Source organism: Lepus europaeus, chromosome 5 (assembly GCF_033115175.1).
Source record: "Lepus europaeus isolate LE1 chromosome 5, mLepTim1.pri, whole genome shotgun sequence".
NCBI classification, from domain to species: Eukaryota; Metazoa; Chordata; class Mammalia; order Lagomorpha; family Leporidae; genus Lepus; species Lepus europaeus.
This window is the reverse complement of record NC_084831.1, coordinates 38192631-38206547: the sequence shown is the minus strand read 5'-3', so window position 1 is coordinate 38206547 and position 13917 is coordinate 38192631. Positions and strand designations below refer to the sequence as shown.

Here is a 13917-nt window from a genome sequence, read left to right as displayed (position 1 = left end):
TCTCCCCGTGTGTAAAATATACCCAAAATTCCTTCCCGGCGTGTAGCAGCGCTAAATAAATGTTAATTACACCCGCCACTGCGGGCGCCCCTCCCACCCAAGGCTTCCCTGGCCCAACTCCGAACGGAAAGCGTCCGAAGCGGATAAGCCCCACCCCCGAGCCCGCAACCTCCCCGCCTCTCTCCTGCCACGCCTGCGCAGTTTACTCAGCTCGCCCCGCCCTCCGGGAAGCCATAAGAGCGCAGGCGCAGCTCCGCCCCCTCACGCCCCTCTCCAGTCGGGCCTGCCTCCCCGCGTCTAGCACCGCCTCTTCCGCGTTCACAGCGGAGAGATCTGCAGGTGGGGTGCGCGCGACCGCTCCCGCGGAGAGTCAGCAGAGGTAAAAGCGAGACTGCGAGGTGTCTCTGCGAGCAGAACCGGCCGGGGTCTGCGTGAGTCCCTGTGCCCGGGAGGGGGCAGTCAGGGCTGTCAGAGCGGCCTAAGGTCACGGCCCGGATCTGCTGCGAGGGGCAGCCGAAGGGGGACACTCTTGTAGAAGTGACCTCTGGGCTCCGTCTGGGACGAGACCTGGGCGGAGCGTGTCCTGGTCAGGGCTCAGCCTGTGCCGTGGGTTTGGGCTAGGACTGTGACAAGTCCGGGTTCGCTCGGTGTTGGAGGTGGGAGCTCAGTGTGGCCACTTTGCGCCTCGGTCTGTCCCCCAGGGGTCGGGACTGAGTTGAAGGCTCAGGCAGTGCAGCCTCTTGAGTAGTTTTTCACGTGAGGCATTTATAAAAGCTGCGAAGCACTGTATTTTGGAGTTAGCTGTTTTCATTTATTTTGCAATATTTAAAAACACCTGTCGTGGGCAGGTGGCTGTCCAGCGGGGAGAGGTCAGTGTGGCAGGTGCGGGCTCCCTGAGAGGGCTCACAGGCTGCCGGCAGAGGGTCAGGGCCGATGGGAGGCCAGGAATGAAGTGTGATTGGAAGTGCTTGACTTTGGGGTCAGGCAGTCTTGGGTTCATACCTCGCCTTTGCCACCTCCGAGCCGTGTGTCCTCAAGCAAGTCATTCCCTATCTCAGAGTTGCCGTTTCTCCTCTGTAAAGTGGGTATAGTGAGGTCATCGTGAGGCTTGATTCGGGTTATATGTAAGCCACGTACTGTGACACCTGTCATGTCATCTGCACCGAATACAAGACTGCTGAGATTTCTAGGAGCCAGGACGTTGTGGGCTGGGGTGCTTTAGCGAGGAGTTGTTATGATCTGGGCCCTGAGGTGAGGCCTCAGTAGTTTTACAGAAGGAAATGGTCTTGCAGGATGGGGATCACTAATGCTCATTGCCCAAGGCCTGTGTGCCGGGCGCCTGCTGGGCACTGGGTGTGTAGTGTCTCACTGGGTCACCAGCTGTCAGCCAGGTACTTTCACCCCACTGACCTTAGCTTCAGCCACTCTCAAGAGGGTTGGGTTTTGTATGGACTGAGCCAGCTAGAGACCATGGTGCCATCTCTCCCAGCAGCTTCCACCTCCGCTGTCTCTCTCTGCAATCCAGAGAGTTGGCTGGGCTCCTGCTTCCTCTGGGAATGTTGTTACTGTAGCACGTTGGCAGATTTTGCTGGTTGGAAGACCTGGCAACTCAGACTGCATGATGCCAGACACCATGGAGAGCGAAGCTCCGCCCACAGGAGCTGTGACAGAGTCTAATACCTGCTTAGGAAATGCGTGTGGCCCCATGGTAATTTAGTAACTGGGTCCTCTGAACTCATCCACAAGTCCTTCCATAATATGTTCCCAGACCTTTCCCCTGCCCTGTTCCCACAAACCTGCACCTGTGCCGCAGTCCAAACAAACTAATCTTGGCTCCTCAAACACCCCTTGCCTGTTGCTGCAGCCTCTGTTTGCATTCCTCCTCATCTTTCAAGGCCCTGTCCCCTGTGGCCTCCTTGGAGAAGCCTCTTGTTCCTCCCGCTGTGTTGGTTGCTCCCTTTCCTGACTTCTGTACAGAGGCTGAACCTGCAGTGTGGTTCTTAGCACCATCTGCCTTGGAGCATGTCTCCCCGTATGGGCTCTGAGTCGCTGGCTGGCAGGGGACCCAGCTGTCTCAGAATCCCTCCTCACCAACACGGCGCCAGCACATCCACGGCCGCGGCAGTGTTCGTGGCTAAGTGACTCAGGGACTTTGTGTTTACTTGCTTTGGTCCTTGTTTTATGAGCTGTCAGGTTAGGTTCCCAGTGGAGCTCTGTGTTTTTCCTCCTCTCTGTGCCCAAGGAAGCCCATGGGTTAGATTGTTGATGCCCTAATTGCAGGCATCAAAGGCAAGAAAGTCCAGGAATTCTGCACAAGCCAGGATTCTTCATCGGTGCTGTTGCTTCCAGGCTCTTGTCTTGCCTTTTCTGTGAGTTTTGTCGGGAAGGAAACAGAACTCTGTTTAGGGACCTGCACTGGTGTGATAGAGTCCTGGTAGGGGACAGCCCACAGGTGGCTGACTAATCAGTTGCTCTGCCCTTGGCCTTGGGAAACAGTAGTCCCTCCTATCTGGGGACCAGCAGCTACAAATACACATTTTTCCTTGCCAGCAGCCTCAGCCTATGGAACAGAAGGTTCTTTGTTGATCAAAGAAAAATATACATTGTTGAAGGCAGAAGGAACTTGGGGACCATCTGGTTCTGCCACTTTGGTTTTACAGATGGAGAAAGGCCCAGAGAAGAGAAAGAACTTGATCAAGCTTCCACAAGGACTTAGTCACTGGTGGAGGCAGTTCTAGAAGCAAAACCCTTGTCTCTTCAGTGCACTATGCTGTTAGTATAATATCCAACATGTATAGAGTGCTTACTGTGTGTGGGACACTGTTTTAAGTGAATTTAACTCTATTTTATGGACTCAGAAACTGACACAAATAGAAATCATCCAGATCTATTTTCTGATTCTACAGCTCGCATTTTTAGTGTGGTTTTAATGGCAGCTAGCCAGTGGGTGGGAGGAGCAGTTCTAAGAAATTGCTCCCAGATGTGCCTCCGTCCCTGGGCGAGAGCCATCCTCCGAGCGATGCGTCCCTGGATGCTGCAGAGATGTCCCGGGAGAGCCCAGCGCGTGCTGGAAGAATGGGTGAAGCAGTGAAGCAAGCCCACATGAGTGTTTGTGGGTCTTAGTTTGGGAATATTAAGATACTTCAAAAATTGCCCCTTTCTCAAAGGCAGGCTCTAAATGTACAGCTTAGAAAAAACTCGGTCCAGTATCTTCCTGTGAAGAGTCCCAGGGAGGGGTAGAAAGAGCCAATTCAGTAAGCACATACTGTGGCCTTGCTCAGCACAAGAGAAAGAATCGCTGCCTGAGGAAGGCCCCGCGTCTCCTGGCCTCCTGGAGGTGACTGCCTCTCGGAGCCCTCTCCCTCCAGTGTAGTTGGGAAGACAGATAAGTGCGGACATAGCTGTGGTCATGCTGACCGCGATCACGCTGACCCGGGAAGGGCAGTAAGGAATGTCAACAAAGGAGGAGAAATCCATCCCAGCACGACCAAGGAACCCCGCAGGTGGAGCATCTGTGCTGGCCTTGGGAGAAGGAGCAGCTTGGGCAGTGGTCTGGAGATGCAGATGTGCAGGGGTGTGTGTGCGCAGAGAGGAAGGGAGCAGGTGAATTGGGGAAATAAACTAGAAGTGTGTCCTGGCCGAAACGGAGAGAGCGGGAGGGGAAAGAGCTCAGATATGCACAAAGTCCTGCTCTGTTGTCTGGCTTGCAGTGTGCCAGGTGCTTTCCACCCTATAACTGCTTTAATCCTCACAAGCCGTGCAGTTGGGGCTATTTAGCCCCAATTGAAAGATGAAAGTGACTTCCCCATGGTCAGTCACATAGCTTGGGTCAGACCTAGGAATGCTGAGTTCAAAAGTCCACATTCTTTTTTTTTTTTTTTTTTTGACAGATAGAGTTAGACAATGAGAGAGAGAGAGAGAGAGAGAGAGAGAGAGAGAAGTCTTCCTTCCATTGGTTCACCCCCCAAATGGCCGCTATGGCCGGAGCCACGCTGATCCAAAGCCAGGAGCCAGGTGCTTCCTCCTGATCTCCCATGCGGGTGCAGGGCCCAAGCACCTGGGCCATCCTCCACTGCTTTCCCGGGCCACAGCAGAGAGCTGGACTGGAAGAGGAGCAACCAGGATTAGAACCTGGCACCCATATGGGATGCCGGTGCCGCAGGCAGAGGATTAACCAAGTGAGCCACGGCGCCAGCTCCAAAAGTTCACATTCTTTTCCATGAGGCTGTGTGAGGCCCCAAAAGCCCTGACTAGGGCTCTGTTCTTTCCCCTCTGTTGAGCCCTCAGCCTCAGTCTTCCTTTCCTGAGATGCAGGGAGTCTTTTGGCTTACTTCTGCAAGCTCATCTCTTGCTAATCTCATATACTGCTTTGACTTGGGAAGTGACCGAGAGCATGAACCTGGCTTCAGAGAGATCAGGGTTTAATTCCCAGTCTCTGGGGACACACATTTGCCATGTGGTTAAGATGCCTACATCCCATATCAGAGTGCCTGGGTTTGGCACCCAGCTCTGGCACTGTCTCCCAGTGTCGGCTTCCTGCCAATGCAGACCCTCGGAGGCAGCCATGATGGCTCAGGTAGTTGGGTCCTTGACACCCATGTGTTGGATTGGTTGCCAGCTTCTGGCTCTGGCCCTGGATTGTTTGGGGAGTGAACCAGTGGATGGGAGCTCTCTGTCTCTCTGTGTATACATGTGTGTGTCTGCTTCTTGAATAAATAAGTTTCATCAAAAAACTTTAAAAATTCCTGTTTCTCATCCTTATTGGAAGGCAGTAGTTAGGTGTATAGACCCTGGAGTCAGACTGGCTGGGTTTGAGTCCGTCAGTGTACTGTCACTGCAGTGAGTTATTTAACCTTGTTAAGTCAGTTTCTTCATCTATAAAATGCGTATACAAATATTAGCTGCTTCGTGGAGTTGTTAGGAGAATTATGATAACCCATTGAACAGCGCAGGTCCTAGCCATGTTCAGGTATTCAGTGAATGTTGGCATTAGCAGTAATCATGTTATTGGTTATGTGGATGCCCAGTTAGGTGTTGCTTTCGGGCCGTTTTCCCTACTGCCTTACTCTGGCATTGTTACCTTGTCTTTCTTCTCAATGCCCTAGCAGAAAACTGAAATACTGGCTGGTTCCATCACAGGGCTGCAAAGCTGCCATGATGGAAGGTGCCCGTAGGAGAGGGCTAAGAAAGGCCCTGGGCTTGTTGGAGAACCTTATCTGACCGTATCTGTTTCCACCCACCTCCCTCCACAGTAAGCAGGAGGGGGGCTGCATCCTCACTCCCATTGGCACAGGCTTCAGCAAAAGCCCTCCAGGTACAAGAAGAATGACTGGAGAAGTGGTGCTTCGTTCAGTTCTTTCTCTCCAGCTTCAGCCCTGCTGTCCTCAACTTAAGCCGTTTCTCACTGTTCCATTTGCCATGAATATAGAAAAGTTACTTCGGATTATAAAAGGAGGATGAGATCAAGAGTTTCTCGTGAGAACCTTTTCTGTGCTTAAAGGCAGAATCCAGCTAGGCCTCATCTTCTCCTCTGCAGGCTAACCGGCCTTGGTTTCTTTGACCGCTCTCCTAAAACCTGTTTTCCATAGCCTGGATCGCATTGGTTATGCTTCTTTGCTTTCTCTTTGGTTTTTCTACTTGCCGGCAGTGACCCAGACTGTGCTCAGTCTGCTAATGAAAGGCCGGCTAAAACAGTAGAAGGGGATTTTCATTCATTCTTCAGCATCTGTCAAGCCTGGGCCTCTGCCAGCCCCTGTGCTAGGATCCAGAGGTGAATCAGACGTAGTCTCTGCCCCATCCCCAGCTCAGTCTGGGTGATGCTATCTAGAAAAATGTTACAGCCATCGTGATTGAGTTAGGCACAAGTAGGGAAGCTGCAAGTTGTGTAGGGCAGTCGGGTGGAAATAGATGTCCAGCCACAGTCGCTCTGTTACATATTTCTCTGGTGCTGTTGCTCTACAAAGACAAAAATGAGCAGTTGTAATAGAGACCATGTGACCCACAAAGTGTCAAATATTTATTCACTATCTGTCCCTGTTTTGAAAAAAATAGGGCCAATCCCTACTACAGGCAACAGGAAGAGACCTATGGCAGGCCTGGCAGTTAAAGGGGTTCACAGTTGTCCCAGGAAGTGCTGTAGTGGAGTGGGGGAGGGAGGATCGCCTGAGTTTCCTTGGGCCTGGACGTAGTTCCATGGGGCCTCAGAGCCTTGTTTGGAAGTAAAAAGGAAGGGCTGTTCCCTGTGCTGACATCTCTCATGGACGCTAAAGAGTTTGTGAATGAAGCAGTTCATTCAGATTCACTAGGGTGATGTCAGGTGCTGTGTGAGATGCTGCGACCACAGACATAAGAAAGATGTCTCCCTGCCTTTGAGGAGCACCTGGCCTGGTGGGAAGGCCCATGCACATGTGTGTGGCCTGCTGTATCTGCATACTGTGGGCTCACTTACATGTCGGATGAACTTGGAAAGGAGGAAGACTGCTGCCATGACTTGTAAGACTACTTTGGGTAATTTGCACTGGCCTTGAAGGATGAGTAGGAGTTACTTTTCAAGGAGCTGCATACCAGGCTAAGGGAATGTCTGATGGTGCGAGCATTTGGAGCCTAAAAGATAGGAGAGAAGGGGGCATTGGGAACACTGCAGCTGGGAGGGTGGAAGGATAATGTGATCTGGCAGAGAGGCCGGAAGGAAGCGGAGAGCAGGGCCTGGGGCAGCACCAGTTAGGGACACGTGCTTTGAGGCGATGGGGAAGCACAAGCCTTTGCAGAAATTTGGCCCACGAGCCCAGAATTCAGATTTAAGCTGTATTTTCAAAGCTTTCCCCCAGGAAAAGGGGAAGCACATATTGTTTTGTAGAGAAGAAGTTGACAAAGCAGTTTCGACACATGATAGCTGGAGCCACAGAATGAACACTAGCAGTGGACATAGAGAAAAGGACGTCATCAGATTGAGAAGGAGCCGTGAGGGCACATTTGTCACGAAACCTTGTCTGTGTCCGTGCGTCTTTGTCTCTCTGGCTCTGCTGCCTCTCACCAGTCGGACTTGGGCCTGCTCTCTGGGTGGTGGAGCCAGAGCTCGTTCATCTCTAAGAAGTGGGAGGAGACAAGCTCAGCATTTACTTTGCGCAGAGGGAACAGCAGTGTCTGTCTCTGACGCCCGGGGCAGTCACATCTTTTGGGGTCTGGTGTCCCACAGTAGAAGCAGAATCTGAGGCGCTTTGCTCAGACCCTTGTTAAATCTTCCAGTGCACGGCGCCGGCATTGTGATGTAGCAGGTAAAGCCACTGCCTGCAACGCTGGCATCCCGTATGAGCGCTGGTTCGAGTTCCAGCTACTCCACTGCCAATCCAGCTCTCTGCTAATGTGCCTGGGAAAGCAGAGGATGGCCCACGTGTTTGGGACCCTGCACCACGTGGGAGGCCCAGAAGAAGCTCCTGGCTTCAGCCTGTCCCAGCCTTGGCTGTTGTGGCCATTTGGGATAGTAAACCAGCAGACAGAAGATCTCCATCTCTCCCTCTCTCTGTAACTCTAACTTTCAAATAAATAAATAAATATTTAAAAATAATAAATAAATCTTCCAGTGTGTGATCCCAGCATTTTCACATGTCCAGACGTCTGATTGGTAAAGACCTGGCGACATCTGTGCTTGCCTTGTGTAGACCTACACACTGGTGTGACCCAAAGTCTGGGTTCCATGCAGGTTGATCTCTGTCGTCTCTGGCTCTCAAAAAAGTCAGCATTTTTGGGCCCCTGCACCTGCATGAGAAGACCTGGAGGAAGTTCCTGGCTCCTGGCTTCGGATCGGCCTTTGCAGCCAATTGGGGAGTGAACCAGTGGATGGAAGACCTCTCTCTCTCTCTGCCTGTCCTCTCTTTGTGTAGCTCTGATTTTCAAATAAATAACTAAGTTTTTTTTAAAAAGCCAGCATGTATATGACCTTTCTGTCCTGTTTTTTCAGATCTCACGCCAGATAGGATGAAGCAGGGGCAGATGTAGAACCTGCAGGGGCCACTGAAACGCTTCCTGTAGCTGGAAGACTCCAACCTGCTGACGGCAGCAGCGTCTCATTTGGAATTTCAAGGTCGCAGAGGACCACAACTCAAAAGTTGGGGAAGCCTGTAGGTAAGATCGAGTGTGCATTTTACATATCCTTTTAGATTACTTCAGGCCGAAGGCTCGGGTGTTTCCAGAGCCTCATTTTCGTTGTTGAGCTGGGCAGCTGGGATTAGCTGAGTGCCTGTGTGCCTGAGACAGGCATCAGGAAGGAGGAGGACAAATGGTCATAAGGAAAACTCTGCAGTAATTAAAACATACTTATTGACATAAATTTATTTATTATTTGAAAGGCATGGAGAAAGAGAAACAGAAAGACATCACTCCCAAATGCTCAGAACAGCCAGGGCCAGGCCAGGCTGAAGCCAGGATCCAGAAACTCAATATGTGTCTCCCACGTAGGTGGCAGGGACACAGATACTTGAGCCGTCACCTGCTGCCTCCCAGGGTCAGCAATAGCGGGAGACTTGAATGGAGGCAGAGCCAAAACATGAACCCAGACACGATGTAAGATGCAGGTAGCCCAGCAGCAGCTTAACTACTTTGCCAAATGCCCATCCCTGCATACTGACTTTTTTTTTAAAAAAAATTATTTATTTATTTGAAAGTCAGAATTACACAGAGAGAGGCAGAGAGAGAGAGAGAGAGAGAGAGAGAGAGAGAGAGGTCTTCCGTCCACTGGTTCACTCCCCAATTGGCCACGACAACCGGAACCACACTAATCCAAAACCAGGAGCCAGGAGTTTCCTCCGGGTCTCTCACGTGGGTGCAGGGCCCCAAGCACTTGGACCATCTTGTACTGCTTTCCCAGGCCATAGCAGAGAGCTGGGTCGAAAGTGAAGCTGCTGGGACTTGAACTGGTGCCCATATGGGATGCTGGCACGGCAGGTGGCAGCTTTACCTGATATGCCACAGTGCCAACCCCAGCTTACTGACTTTTTTCTTTTTTAAAGATTTATTTATTTATTTGAAAGTTGAGTTACACACAGAGAGAATGAAAGGCAGAGAGAGAGAAAGGTCTTCCATCCGCTGGTTTACTCCCCAAATGGCTGCAATGGCTGGAGCTGCGCCAATCCGAAGCCAGGAGCCAGGAGCTTCTTCTGGGTCTCCCACGCAGGTTCAGGGGCCCAAGGACTTGGGCCATCTTCTTACTGCTTTCCCAGGCTATAGCAGAGAGCTGGATTGGAAGTGGAGCAGCCAGAACTCGAACCAGGACCCATATGGGATGCCGGCACTGCAGGCAGCGGCTTTACCCGCTACACCACAGTGCCAGACCCTGAAATAAATCTTTAAAAAGAAAAAGTATACAAAGTGAAATAACTGCACTTCCCAATCTCATTCTTTTAGGGTTTGGTTTGTGTCTTTCCATGTTTCTTTCCTAACTTACGTGTGACCCCTATGATGACATTTTCCGTGTTGCTCTCTAACCTGAGATGCTGTCACACCGACAGTTATAGATAATGCCTCATTTGCAGCTTTGGGTGAGACGAGGGCTGGGTGGGATGGCGTTAGCCTCATCTGGGTTTTCATGGTCCTTTGCTGCTGTGTCTCTCTTCAGCAGAAGCTTCCCGCAGCACCTGGCCTCCCCTCTCCCCATCAGACCGGCACCCCTTGCTGAGTTCTCTCTTCCTATCTTTGCTGGTGCTGCTATGCTCTGGTTACTTGGTTCCGGTTAATGAACATAATTCAGGGGCTGGTGCTGTGGTGTAGTGAATAAAGCCACCTCCTGCAGTGCCAGCATCCCATATGGGTACTGGTTCGAGTCCTTGCTGCTCCTCTTCCAATCCAGCTCCCCACTATGGCCTGGGAAAGCGGTAAAAGATGGCCCAAGTCCTTGGGCCCCTGAACCCACATGGAAGACCCAGAGGAAGCTTCAGCTTCCTGGCTTTGGATCAGCACAGCTCTGGCCATTGCGGCCAACTGGGAAGTGCACCAGCAGATGGAAGACCTCTCTCTCTTTTTCTCCGTCTCTGTCTCTGTCTCTCCTTCTCTCTCTATGTCACTCTTTAAAATAAATAACAAATAAATCTTTAAATAATAAAATAAGCATAATTCATACGTGTATATTAAACACCTGCTTTGTCCTGACAAAGTTCATGGAAAATGGAACTGAAAGATAAGTGAATTTTGTTGCAAAAAATTTTGAAATCCCTACAATAGTTTTTCTCATTATACACATTCTCCACAAACTTTCTGAAAATCCCTTAAAAAAGATTTATTTTGAAAAAGATTTATTTTGTTTATTTGAAAGACAAAGTTACAGAGAGAGGTAGAGACAGAGAGAGAGGTCTTCCATCTGCTGGTGTGCTTTCCAAATGGTCACAATGGCTGGCGCTGAGCCAATAAGAAGTCAGGAGCCAGGAGCTTCTTCCTAGTCTCCCATGTGGGTGCAGGGATCCAAGAACTGGGCCATCCTCTGCTGCTTTCCCAAGCGCATTAGCTGGGAGCTGGATCAGAAGTGGAGCAGCTGGGACTCGAACTGGCGCCCATATGGGATGCCAGTGCTGCACACTGGGGCTTTAACCTGTTGCACCACAGCCCGAAGATCCCTTGTACACTCTCCTTCTCACAGAAATCCAGTTCTTTACTCCTCTTTACTATAACTTTGTTGTTATTGTTATTTTTTTAAAAATTTTAAGATTTACTTATTTGTGTGAAAGAGTTACAGAGAGAGAGGAAGAGACAGAGAGAGATTGTCCATTCTCTGATTCACTCTCCAAATGGCTGCAATGGCCAGGACTAGGCCAGGCCAAAGCCAGGAGCCAAGAACTTCTTCTAGGTTTCCCACATGAGTGGCAGGGTCCCAAGTACTTGGACCATCTTCTGCTGCTTTTCCCAGGCCATTAGCAGGGAGCTGGATTGGAAGTGGAGCAGCGAGGACATAAACAGGCACCCATATGGGATGCTGGTGTTGCAGACAGAGGCTTAAGCCACTATGCCACAATGCCAGCCCCTGTTATTTAAATTTTTTTCTTAACATTTTCATTTGAAAGTCATAATGCAGAGAGAGGTACTCCATCTGCTGGTTCACTTCTCAAATGCCCATGACAGCCCGGGCTGGGCCAGGCCAAAACCAGGAGCCCAGAACTCAATCTCTGTCTCCCATGGTGCACATTAGCAGGAAGCTAGATTGGAAGCATAGAAGCTGAAGTTTTTGTTTGTTTTGTTTTTGTTTTTTTTATTTATTTATTTTAAAGGCAGAGTTATAGAGAAGGAAAGGCAGAGAGAGAGAAGTCTGCCATCCATTGATTCATTCCCCCAAATGGCTGCAATGGATAGGGCTGGGCCAAACTGAAGCCAGGGGCCAGGAGCTTCATCTGGGTCTCCCACGTAGGTGCAGGAGCCCTAGGACTTTATGCCATCCTCCACTGCTTTCCCAGGCACATTACCAGGGAGCTGGATCAGAAGCGGAGTAGCTGGGACTTGAATTGGTGACCATATAGGATGCTGGCTCTGCAGACCATGGCTTAACTCACTATGCCACGGTGCTGACCCCAAGCTGACTCGAACCCGGCACTCAGATATGGGATACAAGCATCCCAAGAGGCATCTTAACTGCTGTGCCAAACACTCACCTCCTGCTTGCTGTTTCTTAGGCACACACTTCCTCCTCCCCTTGTGCATCCTTCCTCTTGTCATTCCTTCCACCAGGATGTACAGTAACAGCTCTGAAGGCTGCTTGTGATCCCAGGGTCAGAACAGAGGGAGAAGACTGGCTCGAGTCTAGACCTTTGCCTCTGAGGATCTCATCCCCTAGGCCTGACTGAGGCCTCTGTAGGCCACCCTGCTGGCAGCCACCTACTGGCCCCGAGCGGGCCTCCCCTTCCGGTTTCACTGCACTCTGCACGCAGCTGCCCAGCCTTCCAGCACGCCAGGCTCTTGGGGAAAGGACACCTTAGCCCCTTGGAATTTCGTTTACACACAGAGCGTCCTTTGATTTAGCTGATTTCACAGGTAGTGCCTTTCATCCACTGTGTGCTAGGTTTGACTAGCTTCTGTCTGAGTGGTGCTCTGCCTTGTCCCCTGCATAGTAACGATGCCATCAGAAACCACATCAACCAACTACCAGGTCAGGCAGAAGCAGACCAACAGCCTTGTACCAGACACCCATACTGCCACAAAATAATGTGGTTGGACTTTGGTTTTGGCTCATTTTTTATCAGAAGTCAAAATACAAAGCTGATGTGTTACATTTTAGATCAGTAGGACAGTGAGAACGTGGTGATAACGCGAGCAAGCGCATTGCTAGCCAGCGTCTTTGCATCAGAGCACGCGCAGTAAAGAAGAGCACCCGCACCCTTGAGCAGTGAGCCTGGCTGCCTGAGCCGGGACCACAGCTCACCCACGGCACACCAGGAGGGGAGCTCTGTGCTAAGGGTTATAAACAAAAGCATTCCCGTGGGTGCCCGGCCTGCTCTTCCCGACTACCCACTTCAGCCGCAGAGCATTAATGTTGAAATACAGCATAAGCTTGAACCCTGAGTCAGACTACCTAGATTTAAATCCCGGCTGTGCCAACTTACTGGCTGTGTAACCGAGGAAAATCACTTAATCTCTTCATACTTCAGTTTCTTCATCTGCAAAATGCGGATAATAATTAAACTTATCTCATAGAGTTGTGAGGATTAAATAAATTAGTACAGGTTGAGCGTCTTTAATCTGAAAATACGAAATTGAAAGTGCTTCAAAATCTGAAACTTGGACTTAAAAAGTTTTAGATTTGGGGCCATTTTGGATTTTGGATTTTTTTTTTTTAAGATTTATTTATTTATTTGAAAGGCGGAGTTACAGAGAGGCAACGGCAGAGAGACAGACAGACAGACAGAAAGAGGTCTTCCATCTGCTGGTTCACTCCCCAAATGGCTGCAGCGGCTGGAGTTGGGCTGATCTGAAGCCAGGAGCTTCTTTCGGGTTTCCCACGTGGGTACAGGGGCTCAAACACCTGAGCTATCTTCTACTGCTTTCCCAGGCCATAGCAGAGAGCTAGAGTGGGAATAGAGCAACCAGGACTCAAACCGGCACCCATATGGGATGCTGGCACTGCAGGCAGCAGCTTTACCCTCTAGGCCACAGCGCCGACCTCGGATTTTGGATTTTAAGTCTATGCAAGCATTCCAAAATCTGAAAAACTACAGAATCTGAAACACTTCTGGTCCAAAGAATAAAGGGAGACTCAGTCTGTATATGTGAAGTGTGGTGTTTGTAAAGTGCTTAGAACCTTGCCTGGCATGATAAGCACCTGTCAGCATACATGTGCTGTAACTACTACCAGGGGTAGTGTGTACTGTGACTGCTACTTCTTCAACGACCCCTTCCACCCCACTTTTTCTCATCCCCAGTTTTCTTCATTTTCTCAGCTTCCCGTTTGCCTTGGGGCCCTCAGCTGAGGGCTGAGATGGCAGCTGTGTCCATATTAGCCTCATCCTCTTGTTCTCACCACTGTTCCCTCCCACAGAGCTCTTGTGCTGGGAGGGACTCGCGCCTGCAGGCTGGGACCTTGAACAGGACTCTGGAGTGCCTGGGCGAGGAGCACAAGCCAGGTTCGTGGAGCTGAAGGAACCAGCAAAGCCGTGTTCTTAGGGGCAAGGTGATCATCTTTGGGGTCACACACCAGATGTGAGAGCTTGATGAGGTCTTTGTAGGCCCTGCCCTCACATGGGGTAAGGTCTCGTGGCTTTGGGGGCCATTTGGCTTCTAAGACTCCCTGGAGAAATGAGAGTTCCAGAGGCCGGGCTCGAGGTCAGCTCTCAGGGGAGTAGTGGTCGAGGCTTGCGTGTCGGGACTAACTGTTGCTGGCGCAGCCCTCAGGGAGAGACTCCTCGCCCCTATCCCTGTGCTCTGTGAGTTCTCTGGGCCTCCCCCATA

General features: G+C 50.6%; 1 protein-coding gene across 5 annotated transcripts in view; it reads left to right on the top strand.

Moving 5' to 3' along the window:
• Positions 1 to 282: 282 nt before the first annotated feature.
• MKNK1 (MAPK interacting serine/threonine kinase 1) overlaps positions 283 to 13917 on the top strand; it is a 43947-nt gene continuing 30312 nt past the window's right edge. For 3 of the 5 annotated variants that reach the window (XM_062191243.1, XM_062191239.1, XM_062191244.1), the window contains exons 1-2: positions 283 to 379; positions 7958 to 8121. The gene's annotated coding sequence lies outside the window, so the exon portion shown is untranslated. Of the gene's footprint in view, positions 380 to 7957; positions 8122 to 13507; positions 13593 to 13917 lie in introns of all 5 variants that reach the window. The other 2 variants (XM_062191242.1, XM_062191240.1) reach the window with 2 other exon arrangements.